Raw genomic sequence first — 9,932 nt, forward strand, 5'->3', positions numbered from 1 at the left:
CTCTCTCTCTCCCTCTCTCTCTCTGCCTCTGCCTCTCTGCATGTACATACACACACTTGCCCTTATACACACTCTCATACACACATACTTGTGCACATTCATACCACACACACATACACACACACACACACACACACAGAGACTGACTGACTGTTCTCCCTAGAGGGCTGTAAGTAGAGGTGCAATGGAAAAAAAGTTGCGGTGCTTCTGACCCTTGTCACTTCTCCTGCACACAGAACCTGTTGGCCCTCCCATTCAGCATGTTCTACCCATGTGTGCACAGATCTGTATTTCCTACACAGAGCTAAAAGGCCGGCGCCCCTTTCCTCGTTGTGCTCTGTGTTCAATCTTCCTTTACAATAAAGACAATAATCCCAAACTATACCAGCAGCAGCGGGCTGGAGCGATAGCACAGAGGTAGGGTATTTGCCTTGCAAGCGGCCAACATGGCCGACCCGAGTTCGATTCTTCTGCCCCTCTCAGAGAGCCCGGCAAGCTACCGAGAGTATCTCGCCCACTCGGCAAAGCCTGGCAAGCTCCCCGTGATGTATTCGATATGCCAAATACAGTAACAATTGTCACAATGGAGTCGTTACTGGGCCCGCTCGAGCAAATCGATGAACAACAGGAGGACAGTGACAGTGACCAGCAGCATCACAAACCCACCAAAATAGACAATTGTTTCTTTTCACCAGTTTCTGGGTGAAGAGAGAGAGAACGGTCTCTTAGTTTCCCCACATGCCTGGAGAGAGATGGAGAACTCTGCAAGGGATGGAGCCTCAGCATCAGACAGAGGGGGCTGGATGTGGGCCGGCACACACCCAGGACCTTGGACCGGGGGAAGCCGGTGGGGGGGGGCATAGGAGCAGCTAGAATGTCCACTCAGGCTCGCCCTAGAGTCCCGCCCTGCCCTGGTGCTCAGACCTGGCTCCCATGCCCACTGGCATCGGAGGAAAGTGGCTGGCCTCTGGGCCCTGGCACTGGCCCCCTCTGCTCCTTTGCCAACAGCAAAGATGCCCCTGGCGTTTCGAGGAAAGGTCCCTCGCCAGGGTGAGTGTCCAGCACAGGGAGTCGACCTGGGTATGCTGAGAGGATTTCCTCCAAGTCAGCTTCCTTTGACTGATTTCTTCAGCTGCTCAGGCAGACAGACAGACAGACAGAGAGCCACCGAGGCCAGCCCCAGGAGCCAGGCACCATAGGCAAATGTGTCTTCTTTTTTTAAAATTTTGTGTTTCTATTTGCAAAGCTGACCTAATGCGCGGCTTCACAACTCTCATCCCTAAAGGGCCAAGAAGGACACAAGAGTCTTTGTCTAGTGACAAACAAAAGCAGAGTCATGATGGAGGGGCCCCTGAAGTGGGGGGGGGGGTACCCGCTCTGCCCTTGGGGGCGCTGTCCAACTTGGCCGCTCGTGGGGGTGCAAACTAACTGAAAGCAGTGAAGGAATGTCTAAGCAATGCCTGCCTCATCTCCCCCTTCTCAAGGGTTCACCCCAACAATGAAGGGGGGCTCCTCTCTGTCCGGCACTGGCACAGAACGCATCTCCTAGCAGAAAGCCTTGCGCCTGGTACCTCAGCCAAGTGAGTCACTTCTGCTCCTCCAGCCTCACTCTTCACACCATAGGAAAACCCCTAAAGCTCTTTCAGTTATGACCAGTGTCCAGGCAGGGAGGTCCATAAACTAATCAAGTACCACCAAGGGGAAAAAATATATTACCTGATGCTTTTATTTCCAGAAATGAAAGAACATCCAAAAAAAGGAAAAAGGGAAAGAAAGAAAGAAAGAGAGAGAGAGAGAGAGAGAGAGAGAGAGGAGGGAGGGAGGGAGGGAGGGAGGGAGGGAGGGAGGGAAAGAGAGAAGGAAGGAAGGTAGGTAGGAAGGAAGGGAGAAAGAGAGAAAGAAAGAAAGAAAGAAAGAAAGAAAGAAAGAAAGAAAGAGAAAGAGAGAGAAAGAGAGAAAGAGAGAAAGAAAGAAAGAAAGAAAGAAAGAAAGAAAGAAAGAAAGAAAGAAAGAAAGATGGAGAGAGAAAGAGGAAGAGAGGGGGAGAGAGAGATGAAGGGAGGGAAGGAGGGAGGAAGGGAGGGAAGGAAGGAGGGAGGGAGGGAGGGAGAAGAAAAGAAAGAGAACAGAAATAGAAAAAGAGAAAAGTAAGGGGGGAGAAAGTAGGGTGTCGGCATGGTGGCACCTCCCACAGTCCCCAGACACGGGAGCTATGGAGGCTGGGGCCGGATGGCAAGAAGGGTTAAATTTATGTTCCATTACAAGGCCCCCTTTTTTTTGGTTTCATCTTCTCAGTAAAACACATAACTTAAAATGAAATCAAATATTAAAAATGACAGACTATATAAGTGCTGTGAGTAACTTCAGGTCACGGAGGGAGGGAAAAGCCGGCAAGTTGTCAGGCACTATCTGTCAGAGTGAATTAGAAACAATCAACAGAGACTGAAAGGGAAGGTGATTGTTATTAAGCAGCGGGGCTGTGAGCAGGCTGCCCAGATGTGGTCATGCATATAAAGGACAGGAAACAGCAGTTTAATTCAGGAAGCCCTGGCGAACAGGGCAGCAGAGAGGAGAAAAGTCCTTTGTCGCTAATAAGCTGGAAGTTACTTTGATAACAGCAGGGTTAGACTGGAGAATAAAACGCATTTCTTTCCCTACCACACACCATTAATATCACAGAAATGTGGTAGGAAGAAGTCCCGGGCACCGCCCGCTTAGCCGCTGGCCTCCCCGGCCGCAGTGGGAGAGACGGGCCGGCACCCATCTCCATCCTCCCAAGGCCGGGCTCCCTCTGACCACACGGTACAGCCGTCCCTTCCCGAAATGTACTGTGACCCCAAAGGAGTGAGGGGGCTGATTCGGTCAGGCACCGTGCCCTCCCATGCTCGCGGCCCAGAGGGCAGGTACGAGCCCCGGTAAACAGCCTCGGCCTAATGAAGTCCATGTATGCAGCAACAGAAAACAATTTTATATGCAGACAAGGCCCGATTTCATAAGAAATTACTTATGCAGGCGTTCTGCAATTATCCTGTGATACTTTCAGGCAACAGTCTGACAGCAGTTGTGCAAACAATAAAGGGATTACAGAAATAAAAACAAATAATATTACACACACAGAAACTCCATGTTGCATGTGGACGGGACGCAGGGAGGGTGCAGAGATGAAGGGAGCCAGTAGGGGCCAGCAGGAGTGAGACCAGAGGGCCCCCTCACAGGGCCGGTGCTCCGGGGCACCCGGAGAAGCATGCCCGCGGCCACTTTCAGAAGGCCCCTGGCCTGCTCACCCACCACAGGGGACATATGAGCACCCGCTAGCCTTGCAGGGAGCTGAGGGCACAGAGGTTCGAGAGGAGGAAGAGGAGCAGGAGGGGGGGAGGGGATGAGGAGGGGAAGAGAAGGAGGAGGGGGCGGAGTGGGGGGAGGGGGAGGAGAAGGGGGAGGAAGGAGAGGAGAAGGGGAAGGAGGAGGAAGAGGAGGAGAGGGAGGGGAGAAGGAGGAGGAGGAGCAGGAGCTGGGGAGGAGGAGGAGGTGGAGAAGGAGGAGGAGAGGAGGAGGATGAGGGGGAGGGGAGGAGGAGAGGAGGGGAGGAGGAGGAGGTGGAGGAGGAGGGGCAGGAGGAGTTGGGGAGGAGAAGGAGGAAGAAAAGGAGGAGGGGAGGAGGAGGGGAAGGAGTGGGAGGAGGAGGGGGAAGGGAAGGAGGAGGTGAAGTAGGAGGAGGGGAAGGAGGAGGTGAAGGAGGTGGAGGAGGAGTAGGGGAAGGAAGAAGGAGAGGAGGAGAAGGAGGAGGGGGAGGAAGAGGAGGAGGAGGAGGGGGAGGAGGGGGGAAGGAATAGGGGGAGGAAGAGGGGAAGGAGGAGGGGGAGGAGGGGGAAGGAATAGGGGGAGGAAGAGGGGAAGGAGTGGGGGGAGGGGAAGGGGAGGGGAAGGGGGGAGGGGGTCATGGAACCAGGAGGAGACTGTGCAGCCTTGATCTTTCCTCTCACACCCCAATTGGCCCACCAGAATGGCCCCTCTCCTCGTGGGTCACACAGGCGGCCTCCCAGGCCCAGGGCAGGGCTGCTGTTCCCAAGTCACTGAGCAGAGTGAGTGGGTCCGGGCACAAGGACCAAAGCGTGGCTCAGAGAAGGCCAGGCCTTGGCCCCACGGGCTGGGCCTGATGGGGTGCTGAGACCTGGGCAGGCGCCCTGTAAATAAGGCGGGAAGAGTACGGAAGGGAGGGACAAAGACACTGGCAAAGGGGCGTCCTGACCCCTTCCTCAAAGATGAGCGCTCAGGCCCCCAACGACCTCCCCACACCACCAGGACCTGCTCTGAACTCCGAGCAGTCCTGAGTCAGGCTCAGAGTGAGAACTGGGCCCGTCCCGCACACAGCTGGGGCATCATGGCCACCTGATGAGGTGACCACAGTGGTACCAACCCTGGGTCCCTTGCTGCAGTCAAGACCTCAAAGAGGGGCGACAGCTCCACCCAGTCCACAGGAATTCTTTTTTTTTTTTTTTTTTTTTTTGGCTTTTTGGGTCACACCTGGCAATGCTCAGGGGTTACTCCTGACAGTGCCCAGGGGACCATATGGGATGCCAGAGATCAGACCCGGGTCAACCGCATGCAAGGCAAACACCTTACCAAAGCTATTACTCCAGCCCCTCCAGAGGAATTCTTGGACTTTCATAAGATTTTTTTAAAAAAATATATTAGTTGTTAGCACTGGAAGGAAAAATAACCAGATTTTTTTCATGCTTCTTTTTTCATAAAATCTATGAAGTCCTAGTCTGTCCACAGCCTCCAAGGGATGCCCTCAAGAGAGTAGGGTCAGAGAGTAGGGACGCCCTGCCCATCCCCAGTCCCTACCCAGCTTCCTGAATTTCCCACCTGAATGCTTTATTTATATTTGGTTTGGGGGGGGGGGGGTCACATCTGGCCATGCTCAGCGCTTTTTCCTGGTTTTTGCACTCAAGGATCACTCCTGGTGCGGCTTGGATTTACTGTCCGGCATGTCTTAGTTCGAACCCACACCAGCCTCATGCAAGGCCAGTGCCCTGCCTGCTGCACCATCTCTCCAGCAGGACCCCAGGCATTCCTCCCCCCACCCAGAATCCTGAATGTGGGTTTAGCACAACTCCCAGAGAGCATGAGGCCAGACGCATGCCAGACCTGGCTGAGGCGTGCACATGGGCACAGGGGCAGACTCCCGGCCCTCCCCAGGGAAACAGCATTTAGCACTTCTGTTCAAACCTGCAGGGGGGCTGCATGTCTAAAAGGTGCCTGTAGGGTGGGCAGCACCCCGGAAGTGCCAGTGTCAGGAACTGAACAAGACTCCTGAGAGCTGCCAAGGCAAAGGAACCTCCTGTCCTGCTTTTGCTGGTACGCCAAGTCCTGCAACCAGAGAGTCACCCAACCCTCTTGGTTGTCACTTGGTGCTGCGGTGTGGAGGGCTCTGCCAGTGGCTTGCTGTGTGACTTTGGGGCCATCCCCTGCCCTCTCTGAGCCTTCAGTCTCCACACCTCTAAAATAAAGGTCGCTTGGATGAAAAGGATTTCTGCCAGCCTGAGGCTCTGAGGGGCGCACACATTCCCTAGTATTCCCGAAGACAGACTCATACTTGACAACAGCCCCTGAAGAGCCTCAGGAAAGAAAGGCCTGACTTGTCAACTGGGCAGATCCGGAGAGGTCCCCAATGTGCTGCTCACCTGGTTTAGAGGTGACTGACGCCGCCTACAGTGGATGAGCCCACGGAGAGTGAGGCACACGCTGAGCCTTTAAGCCTTTCCACTGCATTTCTCTCCAGAACAGCGGGGGCACTGCCATGACTCAGGGCCCATGCACCCACCACCTTCCTGCACCCGCAGGTGTGCAGTCCTGACTCCCGGCTCAGATGAGGGGCCAGAGCCGGCCTCCTACAGCAGAGAAAGGAAGACCAAGCAGAAGCCCCTCCCGCCCAAGGATCTTGGAAGTCCTCTGAAAAATTCTAGTCTTCCACCTAAGAAGGCAGCTGGTTCCAGACCTACTCCTGGTTTCAGAGCAACAAGGAGAAGCCAGTGGCCCTCTTGGAACACAAAGCCGGGCAGAATGCAGACCCGCACCCCAGTTCACTGGGTCACCTCTCAGCTTTGTCCCTCCTTGGGATTGTGGCCCTTGCTGTCCTCTGCCAGGAAGCCTCTTCCCCAGCCCTCCGCCCAGCCAGCTCATCCGTGTCCTCTTAATTCCAGTGTTTTATCCCTGGGGAGTATCCTTGACCTCTGCTCCTCTCCCACCCACCCAGCTGACACCCTCCCTCCCGTGGCTGCCTGGAGACTGCCTCCCCTCCCCACAGCTGAGCTCCCAGAGACCAGTACGGCCAAGGCTATCTCCAGGATGACTCCACCATGGCCCTGGGAACAGACCTCCAGAAAAGCCTCACCAGCTGTCTGACCTGACACTTCTGACATCTCTAATGTCAGTCTCCCTAATCTGAAAAATGGAATGATGAAGAGTACCTGGAGCGGGGCTGGAGTGATAGCACAGCGGGTAGGGTGTTTGCCTTGCACGTGGCCAACCCGGGTTCGATTACCAGCATCCCATATGGTCCCCCAAGTACCGCCAGGAGTAATTCCTGAGTACATGAGCCAGGAGTAACCTCTGAGCATCACTGGGTGTGACCCAAAAAAGCAGAAAAAAAAAAGAGTACCTGGAACAAGGGCATTAGTGAAGGAACCCTGGGGGGAATCCCCAAGGCACTGGGGCTAGCACCTGCTACCCTCTCCCTTCTTCCAGAGTTTTACACCACCCGACTGGCGTTTCTCTCTGGCTCTGAGAAGGCAGAAGTGTGCAGGCATCTCTAGCTACTGGTGCTGGGAGGCCTCCTGATGAAGATCAAATACGACGTGAAGGCCTGGACCCAGATGCAAGCTTAGCGTCATTATCATGGGGAAATCACAGTTATCAGCTCGCTCCTCTGTGACCCCACTGCAGCAAAGAGCAGAATGGTCACTGCTGCCCGCAGACACTCGCTCTACAGAGGCTGGGGGCACGGATGGCCCTTCCAGGACAAGGGGGCTTCCTTGGAACACTCAGAGCCTAGCAGAAGCTACACCCTGAACCCAAGGCATCTGGTTCCTGCCAGTGCCTGAAACACCCTGAGGGTCATGCCAGTCTCTGATAGCAGGAAGGTCCAAAGGCCTCTGAGAGCCATTTCCTTCTAGAAGTTTCTGAACCTCAAGACCAAGCAGGGATCTTCCTGAAGACTGAGGGCCTTTCTGAAGTCTTTGTGGGCTGGTCAGCCACAGGCTTTCTCTGAGAAGCTACAGGGATGAGTTTCATCTGCAGGGCTACAGGGACACTTTTTCATGTATATGGCAGGTTCAGTCATCAAGAAGTCATTGAGGAGTTCTAAGTGAAGATACTGTCAGGGCTCCATTGCAGATCAAAGTGTAAAGAGTCAAGTGTCCTTATCAGAGCTTTGGGGGAGCACTACTGGGGTGGGGTCTCCAGCAGGTACCTTCAAGTGGCTCATCCTAGTCTCAGGCCCCTCTCAGAAATACTGAGAGTCCCGTCTCTTGGACAGGAGGTGCTGACACACGCTCCTCCTGTTTCTAAGGACGGTCGCTGTTCCTGACCTCTGGGGCCTGGGTTTGCTGAGAACGAGAATGTGCTTTGGGCACAGATTCCATCCCCGGCACTGCACGATCCTGCATAACCACCAGAGTGACTCCCAGAGCACAGAGCAAGGAGGAACTCGCAAGCACGTCATTGGCTTAGAAGCCAAAACTGCACTGTTCATCAATTTTTTCAAGCAGGCACTGGTAACGTCTCCGTTGTGAGACTTATTGTTACTGTTTTTGGCATATCGAATTCTCCACAGGGAGCTCTCCAGGCTTTGCCATGTGGGCAGGATACTCTCGGTAGCTTGCCGGGCTCTCAGAAGGGATGGAGGAATTGAACCCGGGTCAGCCACGTGCAAGGCAAATGCCCTACTGCTATGCTATTGCCCCAGCCCTAGAAACCAAAACTGTAGCACTGTAGCACTGTTCTCCTGTTGTGCATCAATTTGCTTGAGGGGGCACCAGTAACATCTCACAACAAATTGTGTTACTGTTACTGTTACTGACTTGTTACTGTTTTTGGCATATCGAATACATCACGGGAAGCTTGCCAGGCTTTGCTGTGCAGGAGAGATACTCTTGGTAGCTTGCCGGGCTCGCCGAGAGGGGTGGAGGAATTGAACCCGGGTCGGCCATGTCAGCCGCATGCAAGGCAAACACCTTCCCCGCTGTGCTATCGCTCCAGCCCTAGAAACCAAAACACTTTTTAAAAATAAAAAAATAAGTAAAGTTCTAAGCAGATTTCTAAACACATAACCCCCCCAAAGTGGATTCCAAAGATAGTACATTTTCCATTCAGAACCCTCCGCCCCCCCCAACAAGACCCAAGGCCCAAGACGCAAGACTATCTCAGCATTGTTCCTTCCCACCTATGAGGCCCTGAACAGGCTGAGGTGACAACTCTAAAATGCCTCGGGGCGGGGGAAGAAGCCAGCGTCTGCCACAACTGTATGTTCTGTAGAGGAAGCAGCCAAGTGAGACTGAGAATCACAGAAGACACCCAGCCCCTCAGGTGCCTCTTCCTCAGCCTCTGAGCCCCACCAGGCACCACGATTCTCCCTTTTCATCCCCACGTGGGTCATCGGGAAACAGTTCTATGCAGCGCCTCCTTTCCACCTCGAGGCAACAGAGCATGGAATGTTCCAGAACAAGATGGTGAGTTAGCCACAGCCCTCTCTCTCCCCTACCTGAGACCCCTGGCAGTGATGCAGAGCTGGGCCTTCAGAAGCTGTGAGCATCTCCGCGGCAGAATCCCTACCACCAATGTAGCAGCTAAATATTGTAAGACTCCTAACTCCCCCATCTGTGTTTTGCCTCCCAAGAGGGAAAATAGTCTTCACAGACATTCCCTTATCTGGCAGGCAAATTCTAAACCTTACTGGCAACGGCGGGCTTGTTTTCCCAACCAAACAGCGATGGAACCAAAAACTGCTCCTGCCTGCGATATGCCGAGAAGGGAACCAGCCAAACAGCTCAGACTGGAAGCCCGGGCCCCCGAGCCCACCGTTTCCACAAAATGGGGAGTCAGGGAGACTGTGGGGGGAGCCTCCGACTGGTGGAGTCCGCTGTTCCTTCTCTTAACACGAATACACCCACCAAGAAGCTGATGGGAAACACTCACCGCAGTGTGAAATCAACACTTTCAAACTCAAATAAAGGGGGGAAGGGAAAACTTCCACACCTCCGGCTGTGGATTTTCTCCTACAAGCCTGCAAAAGGTAGGCCCCACACTCACCCCGGCCCCATGACCAGGTTTACTTGGGCGCCCACACCTCACGTTCCCCCCTTATGGGATTCCCTGCCTTTCCTCATCCCCTTTCCTCTTTCCGGAACCCGCACCTGTGCAGGGGCTAATAAACCAAATCCGATGATAACTGTGGAGCCTAATTGATAGGGGCCTTTATCGACTGGCCTTGATGTCTATCTGGGGTTCTCAACAGCCAAGATTTAAATGTTTCATTTTATTTTTAACTTTCACTTTTCCACATTTCAGCTATGTCAGGCAAAGAGGTATGGTTTTACTATCAGAAAGAATCATGGTGCAGAATAATTTATGACTTCAGCTTGGGCTTTCAGAAAAGCTATTTCAAATCTTCACTTTGATTTGGTTGTATCAAAACTACTCAAAATAACAGCGGCACTTTCTTGGAACCAGAATATGTTAGCAGCACCTCAGGATTTTGAACTGAAGCCTCATATTTATCCCAGAAGAAAACTTGAGAGGGGAATTAAGCCACAGAGGGGAAAACAACATTTTTTTGGTTTTTTTTTTTTTCACGATTCCTTGTCGCCCCTTTCTGCCCATCATACACACACATACACCCCAATGACAGGGAACTGCTTCCCCTTGAGAGA

General features: G+C 53.4%; 1 protein-coding gene across 9 annotated transcripts in view; it reads right to left on the reverse strand.

The window, feature by feature from the left end:
• Positions 1–9,932, reverse strand: part of ZNF536 (zinc finger protein 536) — a 440,212-nt gene that overhangs the window by 308,142 nt on the left and 122,138 nt on the right. The gene's annotated exons all lie outside the window — the stretch shown is intronic.

Source organism: Sorex fumeus, unplaced genomic scaffold (genome assembly GCF_029834395.1).
Source record: "Sorex fumeus unplaced genomic scaffold, SorFum_2.1 ptg000122l, whole genome shotgun sequence".
NCBI classification, from domain to species: domain Eukaryota; kingdom Metazoa; phylum Chordata; class Mammalia; order Eulipotyphla; family Soricidae; genus Sorex; species Sorex fumeus.